The sequence below is a fragment of the Juglans microcarpa x Juglans regia genome, chromosome 4S (genome assembly GCF_004785595.1).
Source record: "Juglans microcarpa x Juglans regia isolate MS1-56 chromosome 4S, Jm3101_v1.0, whole genome shotgun sequence".
In the NCBI taxonomy this organism is placed as follows: Eukaryota; Viridiplantae; Streptophyta; class Magnoliopsida; order Fagales; family Juglandaceae; genus Juglans; species Juglans microcarpa x Juglans regia.
In genome coordinates, this window is record NC_054601.1 from 22,199,521 (window position 1) to 22,211,780 (window position 12,260).

Below are 12,260 nucleotides of genomic sequence, written 5' to 3' on the forward strand. Positions count from 1 at the left end.
TCGGATTCATCGGAATTTAGAGTCGGAATTCGGAGTAGCTCCGAATATCTATTAGGAGTCGGAGTCGGAGCTCCAAGAAGCTCCGATTCCGACTCTGAAATTTTTTTTATTGTACACTTGAGCTCGAGCGAGGTGTCAAGTGCAAGTCGAGCACACGTTGTATTGAATATTGGCTCGATCGACATGTCGAGTGGAAGTCGAGCAAACCTCTTCCAGAGAGGTTCGCTCGAGTGACATGTCGAGCGGAAGTCGAGCGAACCTCTCTGAAAGAGTTCCGCTCGAGCGCCACGTCGAGCGTACGTCGAGCGTCGATCTTATGTCGGAGCTCCTATAGGAGGTCGGAGCTCCGACCTCCGATCAGAGTTGGACTCCGACTCCAATTCGGAGTCGGAGTCGGAGCTCCAATTTGGCTCCGACTCTTGTCGGAGTCGGAGGTCGGAAATGAGCACTCCGACTCCGTCGGAGTCGGAGCCCAGCCCTAGTTTGAAGCACTGGAGGTTAATTGTACTTGGGTTGCTACACGTAATCCTCAGCTGGTAAAATGGAGGAGACCTATGGCAGGCAGAGTGAAGTTAAATGCAAATGGCAGCTGCAGAGGGAACTTGGGGAGGATGGGTGGGGGGGGGGGGGGGGGGGAGTTATTCGTGATTCCAATGGCCATTTTTTAGCCGCATTCTCGAAATAGTTCGGTCACGACACTAACAATGAAGCCGAGCTAAGGGCATTGACGGAAGGAGTGAAGCTCTGCATGGAGCTAGATTTTACGAATGTTGAGATTGAATTTGATTCAAAAATTGTGGTTGAGTGGGTACAAGCCAAGCATTGTACACTTTAGTATTTGTGGGATTTTTGGAAGGAGTTAATTGCTGTAGCTAATGGCATTTCCTTCTCTATCTCTCACCAATTTAGAGAAGTGAATATGGTAGCCAATTTTCTGGCATAGGGTGGAGAGGCAGGGTATTGTAGGAGGTATGAGGTATATGACTTGCTTCCTAGAGAGGTAAAGGGAATTTTGTGGTTGGAAAGGTTGGGTTTGCCACATATTTATGAATAGGCTGGGAGGGTTCTTATTGTTTTTTATGATTTAGTACTAAGGTGCTTTGGGGATTGAGTAGTGCTATTTTTTCATTTGTTTACACAATTTTCCTCTGCCAAAAGTGAGAGTTTTTAATAAATTGAGATGGGTCACTATTGAACAAGTGACTGCTTGCTATATTTTCATTTGTTTACACAATTTTCCTCTGCCAAAAGTGAGAGTTTTTAATAAATTGAGATGGGTCACTATTGAACAAGTGACTGCTTGCTATTTTTTTTTTTAAAAAAAAAAAAGTGGAAATGTATAAGATAATCACCCCTTCATAATATCCATAAGTCTACAAATCTTTCAATATATTAATGCAATATATAGTCCAACAAAAATTAAATCAAATCCAATTAAACTCACATAATTGTGTTCAGTTGTGGCATTGATAAATTTGCCCTTCTGCCTTGACCAGTGTGTTTTTTTATAGTAAATTTGGTGTTGTCTCCTGCTGCCACACATCATTAACAGTTAAGGCTTAAACAACAGAGTTTTACTATATATATTATACACCAAAAATGCTCTTACCTTCTCTTCCAAAATACTAACAAAAGATTTCCTCCTGCCTGTATGTTTTACCTTTAGTTTTTTCCTATTCATACTATTTGTTCGAGACTTCTCCTGAATTATTATAGAAGATATGAATGGACCATTTATTCACTTACTGCTAGGAATTAAAAGGGCAGCAAAATAAATTTAATAGCATCTACAGATATATAGAAACAAATGCCAAGTGAAAAGCCATAATGGTTGCTTAACACTATTACCCATTTACCTTGAATGTTCCGCTAGCCTACCTTTCACATAGCCACTGCCAAACAAGTTTGTGTAGTTCATAGTGATATACATTGTACTTATCGGATAGATAAGTTATCACCATTTCACGATGGTTGTCTTTTGTCCAATCCAACCAACGTCTACCTGCAAGTTGACAATTTAATCCCCACATATTGTCATCAACTGCACATTAAGATAAATGAAGTAAACTACGACAGTTGAATATGCATATATAATAAACCCTTACCCTAACATGGTCAACGAACTCTTACTTCTCCTCCTTAGGTACAGAACTCTAGCTTGCATGCCTCATTTCGGCATATACTTTTTAATGATCCACGTCACTCGACCAATAAAGATGAAGGCATTCTCGCATGATGGACCTCTATGACCATCCTTTATAACCAAAGGAATCTTACCCACCTTTTGGAGGTGTTCAAATTGTGTGCCCTGCGTAGGCCCTCAGCCTCGTTTCTTAATGGGGGGACCTATATCTCTACAAACAAGGGGCAATGAGTCAGGAAAATACTGTGCAATGAAAGAAATAAATGTTCCAAGTTTACTTGTATAAATGATGTATAACATTTATAAGAATAGCTACCATACCCGTAGTAATATTTCCCTCTCCACCCTATTCTACATCCATTGAGTCTTGTAAGCCTACACCTGCTACTGCTTGAGTCGAGTCATTTGAAAGTGGGTCCTGCTCATTTCTTAAATTCCAATTATGAGGCAATCCTTGTGCATCTGGGCCGCTACGTGCAGATGATGGTGCTCTACTGTGTCCACCTCGCCCCTCCTTCCCCCTTTACAGATTGTCACATCCTTTCCTATACTAAAATTCAAGAATGGTGTATAAGTTAAAAATTATGCAAACTTTGTAAAATAGTGTCTAAATGTAGTTACCATAACTCCCTCATGGTTGAATAGAGTAATTGTTATTGCTTTCAGAAATGAGTAAGCATATCATTCTCAGTATGTGTAAAACCATGAAGAATTTTCCTCAGTTGAAAAGTTAGAGAAAACTTACCTAAAAAAGCCTTTGAAGGAAAATAAATAGTGAAGTGATGTCTGCAGTTATATTTTCAGATAGCTCAAAGTGGTGAAACTAGTGATTGAATCTGGTTTTCCCACGACTCACAAGACTTATCACATGTAGAGTATAAGTACCTTGAAAATAGAGTTCAAACCTCTACTTAAGTCTCTGCATAATCATTAAACCATGTCAGAAAATAGTAGTTGTTGTATTGAACCCAACTAAAGAGATCATTCATTTTGTGAATAAATTTACTTATGCATGATGTGTGGTTGTCTCTTTGCGAGAGCTGTGAAGCACTGATTAACCAACAACTTGATTAATTGATCATATATTATCCATCAAGGTGTATAGGTTTGAGTAACTACCAGCTGTGAAGCATGATTGATTGTTTGCAAGAGCTATGAAAGCACTGAATTATACTATCTTTGCAAAAGCTAGCCTTTTTTAAACTTAATATTAAACTCACAAAAAACATAAATACAAGCAATTCTCTTGACCATGCAAACATAAGTTCATCATCAAGTTCTCAACATTTTCCTCAGTGTCTTTTGCCCATATGATTGTAATTTTAAATAAACATAGTCCCCCACTTCAAAAACAACCACACGTCTTCTCTCATCATAATATTTCTTCATTCTCTCTAGCTCATTCTTTACCTTCACCAGGACTTCATCCCTAGTAATCAACTCTCTCTCAACTTCATCATTCCTTGTCGTTCCCCTTTCATAATTTACCAATATTGGTGGAAGTCGTCCATAAACCACCTCAAATAGACTTTTTTGAATGGAATCATGAAAAGAAGTGTTATACCAATATTTGGCCCATATAAGATAGTCCCCCCATTTTACTTGTTATTCATGACAATAGCACCTCAAGTATTGTTCAAGAGTCCTATTAACCACCTTGGTTTGCCCATTGGTTTATGGGTGGTAAAAGGAGCTTGCTTTCAACTTGCTCCCTTGCAATTCAAAGAACTCTTTCCAAAAGGTGCTCAGGAACACCCTATCACGATCCTTCACAATACTCTTGGGAAACCCATGTAGCTTCACCACATTATCAATAAAAGCTTTGGCCACACTCTTGGCCGTATATAGGTGTTTGAGAGGAATAAAGTGTGCATACTTGCTAAGCCGATCAACAACCACCAATATCACCTCATATCCTCCACCAGTCAGCAATCATTCTACAAAATTCATTGTCAAATCCTCCCAAATTTTGTTTTGAATTGGCAATGGTTGCAACAACCCAGAGGGTGGTCTTGTGTCATATTTGAATTTTTTACACATATTACACTCGGTTACTAACTTCTTTACGGCCTAATTCCTTCCTAATAGAAAAAATGTTTCACTCTAATGTAGGTTCTCAACCAACCCGAATGACCACCTTCTTTGCTATTGTGAAAGTGGTCAAGGATCTTTCTTCTCAAATTTGGCACATTTGGTACATAGATATAATCTTTGTAATAGATTAGGCCATCTCTTTGAAGCCCACTTCTCATCCTCCTTTAGCTTCTAGTAATTCAATGATCTCCAAGGCCTGAGCATCAATAAGTGTAGCTTTCCAGATTCTATATCACACTCTCCATTCGGCCTCACCCAAGACCATCATAGTGGAATCATCTTCTTCATGTACTATCCACAAAAGTGAACTCCCCTCATGCCTACTCAATGCATCCACAACCTTATTCTCTTTATCCTATTGGTAGATAATGTCATATTCAAAACCAAGTAACTTCACAAGGAATTTTGTTGCTTGGGAGTCACAATTTTTTGTTGCAACAAGTGTCTCAAGGCTTGTTGGTCGATTACAATGACAAACTTGCGGCCTAAAAGGTAAGGCTGCCACACTTTCATCACATAAACAACCGCCAACATTTGTATAGCATAAGTGTTCCAAGCCTTCTTCATTGGCCCAAAAGCTTTAGAAATAAAATCCAATGGTCTCTTTCCTTGAACCAAAACAGCCCCTATACCTTCTCCCACTTGCATCGGTATAAATTTTAAATGGCTTCTCAAAGTTGGGCAAAGTAAGCACGAGTGTTAGGGTCATGGCTCTCATCAAGTCTTCAAATGCTTCTTTTGCTTCTTGGGTCCATTCAAAATTGTCTTTCTTGAGTAGAGAAGTAAGTGGCTTAGCTATAAGCCCATAATTATTCACAAATCTTCTATAGTGGCTCGTCAAACCCAAGAAACCCCTTAGAGCTAAAATATCTTTAGGTAATGGCCAATCAACCATTGCTTCAATTTTTCTTTGGTCCATCTTCACCCCTTCACCCCAAATGAAATGCCCCAAGTATTCAAGTTATTTTTCCATAAAGACACATTTAGAAGCCTTTATGAAAAAATGGTGCTCTACCAAGATTCTCATCACAATTTTCAAATGCTCCTTATGTGCTTCCACAGATTTGGAATAAATCAAATGTCATAGAAAAAACACAAGTACAAACCTCGTCAAAAGCGGCTTAAATATGATATTCATAGCGGCTTGAAATGTAGAAGGAGTATTACAAAACCCAAACAGCATCACTAGGTACTCATAATGCCTGGAGTGAGTTCCAAAACTCCGTCTTGTGCACATCATCTTCTCTCATCTTTATTTGGTGGTACCCGACCCTCAAATCAAGTTTAGAAAATACCCTTGCCCCATGTAGCTAATCAAGCATCTTATCAATCGTAGGGATAGGGAATCTATCTTCAACCGTTGCCATTTTTCTTTCTCACCAACAAGACCGGTGAAGAAAAAGGACTAGTACTCGGCCTTATCAAACCACCTTTCAACATGTCATCAACTTGTCTCTCAATCTCATCTTTTTGGAAGTGGGCATACCTATATGGAGGTACATTAACCAGCTTGTACTTATCAATCAACACAATTTGATGGTCGAAGGGCAGCACCTCTAGAACCCCTTGATGGTCCTTCAAGACCTCTTGAACTTCCATAGGCAGCAAGGAGAAGTCATCATGCTTGCTCCCATCTTTTACCTTTTCAACCTCAAAAACCAAATCTTCTTTGGCTAGAACAATGGCAAAGCAATGAGCTCCACCCTTACACAATTTCTCGAACATCAAAGCCTCACAAGACTTCACTTCTTTTGATGTCAATGCCGTCCATGTCCTCTTCTTAGACCTAAGCTTAAACTCCATGGTCATTTTGTGATAGTCTAGCACTACTTTCCCAACGCCTCTAAGCCAAGCGTTGCCCAACACTACATAAAGTCTCACTAGTGAAAGGACATGTAAATCCGCCACTATACGCACTTCTTGAATGTTCATCTTGACTTTCTTTATAAGCCCCTCACACTTTAACTTGTCTCCATTAGCAACTTTAACCTCAAGAGGGTTTAATGACATTCAGCTTCAACCTTACTTTGGTGACAATATTGGAGTTAATGAAGTTGTAGGTAGAACTACTATTTACCAACAAAGTGATCTCAAATTTTCCAATTCATGCCATAACTCTCATGGAAGTGAGTTTTTGTACTCCTGACATGGCATTGAGAGAAAGTTCGGCATCTTCATCTTCTTCACTAGGTTCAGCCTCCTTGTTTGGACTCATGACTTGACGACTCATCATGATCATCCTCCTCAATCATCACATAGGCTTTACCCGCCTTACACGTATGTTCTTTATTCCACTTTTCCCCACACTTAAAGCATAAGCCTTTCTTAATCCTCTCTTGGACTTCCTCCCGTGAGAGCTTCTTCACTTCATATGGCTTGGGTTTAGAAGCCCCAACTTCAACCTCTTTACCTTTCCAAGGAGTTTTGGTTTGCAAAGTTTTATTGAACTTGCTCCCTATATCTCTAGATTGGCATTTCTCAAAAGAGGTACTTTCTTCTAAAATCTCAGTCATTCTCATCACTTCTTGAATCATGGTGGGTTGCTTCAATTGGATTTCCTTGGCTAACCAAGGCTTCAATCCGTCAATAAAAGTGCCCACAAGGTCCACCTCGGACCAACCTCTCACGAGTGTTTGAAGTTGTCTAAATTCTTCAATGTAGACATGCACCTTTCCTTCTTGTCTCAACTTGGCAAGTTAGCCATGATGGTTAATAGTAGGGGATGGCCCAAATTGCATAAGAAATTCTTTCTCAAAAGTCGTCCATCCCATTCTCTTTCTTTCTTTCTCATATTGGTCCCTTATTCATCTCCATCACTTACTTGCTTTTCCTTCTAAGTAAAAACAAGTCGTCGATACTCTCTCATGTCTTGGCACTTAATATGCATGAAAAAGAATGATCCACTTTGTCAAGCCACTCATATGGATCCCCCCATTGAATTTTGAGAAATCCACCTTAGTCTCTTTAGTCCCCAGTCATAAGCCCGGTTTCCTCTTCTATCATCATAATGGACATCTTCATACCTTTGGCCACGGTGGCCTCTCTCTCTATCATGGTGATGGTGCCTTCTACCAACATGGTCATCATGACCATTTGGTTTCTCATGATCATACACATACTCGACCTCTTGGTACTCTTCACATGTTGGTGGTTCAAACCTCACGTCTTGAGGTTCTCTCAACATACTCAGACTTCTAGAGTAGTTGCCTTTGTCACGGATCCATCTCTCCACGGTCACATGGTTATTCTCAGCACAACCTCCTCTTCTATATTCGGCCCTTGGTGGTTCATGCATGGAGCCCGTCACACTTGTCTTGGCTCCATCAACGAAAACATCATGCCTTTTCATATTTGGACTAGGTGGTGGCCTTTGCCCATTATTCTCCACAACTCTTCTCTCAAGCCTCTCAAGGCTTGCATTTGTGTCTCGTCTCATGGCATCCACAATCCTTTTATTCTCTTCCGTCTCACGGCATGTGGCATTTAAGGCTACCCTTAACTTGGCCAATCTAGTGGTGACCTCGCCAAGGATATTGTTGAACCTTGTGGTTTGCCCTTCCAAGGTTTCAAGGCGTTCCTAGTTGGAACCACCTTGTTCTTCGGCTTCTAACACGTCATGGTTCATGATTCTTCAAATCTTGCAACTGGTTGCAAATTGGGTTTCGGTCTATCACTTGCAAACTATCTTGCAAACTGAGCTTGCACACGTCAAACTTGGATAGCAACTTGGCTTGTGGAGCTTGTTCACGACTTCACAAATCCAACCTTGGGTCCCCCACCTTCAAAGATGGTCGACTCCTCTTGCACAGTTGTCTAATCTCGGATCCCCTACCTTCAAGGGTGGTAGAACGATGAGAATTAAGATTCTGCAAAGAATTTTTTCTTATATATAGAGATAAATGTCTGGTCGGCACTATATATATGCAAGCACTCCCAAAGTCAAATTTGGACTTTATTTTAAGAAAAATTGTTCTTACCATCTCATAGAAATGATATCTACACTCATAAAATCCGTAAGTGTCGCACAGCTCTTTTAAAAAATATGAGTTAATATTACATTCACAAAAAAAAAATAAATTTTTTTAATTATCGTTGTTGGACTGCAAGCCTTTTTTAAGTGCATTAACGTGGACTAATATTATGCGTACAGAGTCCGGCCTGATAATATTCCCTTCCAATCCAAACCATGAACTTCCAATATTGACCTTCCTAACGCCAATAATAAATATAATTGTATTAAGAAACATATCTACATTCAAGATCTTTTTTTATAAAGATTAATTGAATCATACCACGCAAGCCTATTTTGTAAACGGTTGCAACGACATACTCAGGTACATGAACTATTTTACATTTTTAAGGGTGACTTTCAAAAAATTAATATTTTTTTCTAAATTTAAAATATCCATTAAATTTAAAAAAATTCAAATAAATAGAAGGCGGCTTGAAGCCGATTTCTTTCCTTAATATGTTGTGCCGCGGTTGGAGCTCAACAGTAGAAGGCGGCCATTGTGGCACGGACGCACGTGCTGTTATTTTATGTTGCCCTTCCTTTGAGAACAAGGGTTAAAAACTTGGCTTCATTTGGTTCTTAAACACATCACAATTTATCTTTACAATTTTTTTAAATTTCAATACAAAATATAATAAACAATTCAACTTTTTTAAATTTTAAAATAGTAATAATATTAAAAAATAATATTCTAACAATATTTTATCATCTCAACTTAATTTAGTTCAACATTCAAAACTCAATCTAAATGTCTAGGTCTTCAAGGAGAAAAGTATTGGACGTTGAATGCATCCAGCTGCATGCTAGCTATAGCTACGTGACATCTTCAGCCAAGAGAGTCTTCAATGGAAACATATATACATCTAGGGGTGCTACTCGCACCATACCGTGCGGGGTAGTCCCCACCCCCTTGCATGGGGTGGGGGGTGGAGTTTTCTCCCTGCACCCCCGCACCCACCTACGAGACGGATTTCCAATTCGCCCCGCCTCATGTTTACTTAAAAAATGAACTATATTTCACTAGATTTAAAAATTATTTCTAGGTCTAAAAGTGATTAAAAATACATTTTTGAATCCAAATTGTAAATTTAAATTTTATAGATATAACTATAATTTAAAAATTATGTAGTTTTAAAATTTGCTGGTATATACTTTGTTAAAAAATCTAATAAATTATAATATATATTTATATATGTACACCTTTTGTAAAGTATAAATATATTTTTATGTTTATATACATATATATATTTACAAATATATAAGCGGAGGTGGGAGAAATGCGGGACGGGGTTAGGCCCTCTCTGCTACCTGCCCCCGCTAGGGGTGCTAGATGCTGGGTAGGGGCTCCCACCCTTGCATGGGTGGAGTGAGGTTGCCCGCCCCACCATGCTGGGCGAGGCGGACGGGGTGCGAGGCTCCGCTACCCACACCTACATACATCCGCCTGTGCACAGTTTAGTACCAGCTAAAAAAATGCATGCAAGAGAAACTATATATGTACATACGTTTTTCATTTTAGAAAACAGTAATTCTATATATAATTTAATTAGATTGTGCAACTTCCGTATATTTTCTTTAAAAAGAGTGAAGTCTATTATTTAAAAAATAATTTTTTCATATGAGTCTTAAATTTACTTACTTTTTTTTTTTCAAAATAAGTATGCAGATTAGCTTATACACTATGATTTTTCTTTGAAATATATATAATTAGAATATAGATTATATATATAAGTGGCACAAATAATAATGGCGATGCAGGCTATTAATAATATGTAAAAGATAAAAAAATTGAATCGGTTACCATTTAGTCTATATATTGTGAGTTAGAGTATGCAGCATGCTGCATGCTGCATGCATTTTCCCTGAGACCATGTCCCTTTCGTTGCTTATAAAAATAAGATCAAACGTCGCATGCATGCAATTTATATACAGGATCAGAATATTTAATACGACGTTTGTAATTATTCCTTTCGTTGCTTATATAAACAATAAACGCAAGTCGACAGATCATGATCAGCTGATAGCGTCATTGCTAACGCTATAGAAAGAGAATTATATATAATTTTATAATAAATTGATCTAATTTATCATTTGAATATTTACTGTATTGTTTTAGGGAATTTTATTAGCTAGGGATCATATGCACTAGAACAAAAACTGCCTTTTGGCGCCGAAGATTTTGGCAGCAAAAACCCCAAATCCGGCTGGGAAAAACACATTTCCAACAAAATCTCCTCTATTTACTGCCGAAAATAACTCATTGTAAAAAGTAATATTTCCTACAAATCGCACGTGTTGTGTCCGTAGAAAAAAAATATGTAGATTCGTGGGAATAGTAGATCCGATTGGTCATGTTTCGCGGGTAAAAATGATTAATTTCGACCATCATATAATTGTTGCTCATTATTTGTGATACACTTCATTGGTGCGAAACAAGCTTTTGCTGCGACTTGTTTTGGCCACAATTGTAAAAGCATTGTCTATGGATTAAAGCCTCAGAAAATAACAATTTGTAGAATAGACGGCTTTATAATGATCGAATTTTCTAATTGTTCAAATTATAATACTTTTAAGCCTTTTTCTCAAAGCTTACTACCAACAGCAATTGCTACCATAGATTATAATCTCTTTTATTGCAATTCCTAGGAGTTTATCGCTTAAAAATCAATGGTGTTCTATTTTTTTTTTCCCACGGAAATTCACATAAGAATATAAAAATTTAATTTGGTGGACCTTATAAGTTTATAAATAATGACTCTATACGATCCAGAGATTTTTAGTGCCATACATATATATATATATATATATATATATGTACACATGATCACCCTAATTCTGTGAGCAATCCCACTTACTTTATACTTACCTAATTTGAAATCCAAGTTCACCACCAATTAACACTTGATCAGAATGATAATCAAATAAAAAGCCACTCATTTTTACCTCAACCTAAATATAAAAGGACCAAGTAAAACTATGTTTAACATCAGTTAGCTTGCCTTTTACTAAAATGGAGAGATTTTACTTACCACCAATATCAGCCTGGCCCATGGCCATGAATATGCTGACATTTGCTCTATCACAATATTAGCCCCTTTGCTTAATCTTCTCGGGTAGTATTACAACTTCAATTTCAGAATCCTGCATTAAATCATACAATGGATGTCAAAGAAATGAGGTAACAGAGACCCCTTCATGCAAGCAAGTGGAGTGAAGACATTACATATAACATGTGCATGCAGATAATGATATACCAACGAGATAATATGAACTTCGTCGGCCTCCGACTTCCATGAAATCTCGTATACTGACGGGCATCTTAACAACCAAAAAAATACTAACCAAAATCCACTTCTTAGCCCCCTCTACACTTCCCACATTGCCCGACAAAAGATTTTCCCCTGTTGATACTACACAAAAAACCCCAAAATTTCCAAATTATGTTTTCAACAATGATGCCTAAGCATTGTTCGAACGCTGATTTACGCTTTTGAACTAAGTTCATATTGTTCAAACCAAACACTTCCGTTTGAACAATATCGATTCAAATTCTCGCCAATTTTTTTTTTTTTTATTTATAATTTCCCACCAAACAAATCGTTTGAATGAATAAATGTGGTGTTCGAATTAGCTCAAACCCAATTTTTTTTTTGCGTTCGAACTGTCTTGCAACCATTCCACCAGATTTCTCTACCAAAAAACTCTCATTCAAACATAAAATTTCAGTTCGAATAGATTTGAACTTCTCCCGGCAAGATTATATGTACTTTCCCGCCAAGACTATTATTTGAACAAAGACTAAACCATTCGAACAGACGTTAACTCTCTGTTCGAACATATATTTACCCGTTCGAACGTATTTCTATTTTTGAGACCAAATATTTCATCACAGAAGAAATAGTTCAAACATCTTGAGACTCTCATCCATGATTTGAGACGAAATTTAAATTTCTTCCTAAATAAGTACTTTTAAGTATGAAATTAAATTCATCCCTAATAAATTTCGTCTCC

General features: G+C 37.8%; 1 protein-coding gene across 1 annotated transcript in view; it reads right to left on the reverse strand.

Moving 5' to 3' along the window:
* LOC121262139 (putative UDP-rhamnose:rhamnosyltransferase 1) overlaps positions 1–12,260 on the reverse strand; it is an 86,070-nt gene that overhangs the window by 25,284 nt on the left and 48,526 nt on the right. The gene's annotated exons all lie outside the window — the stretch shown is intronic.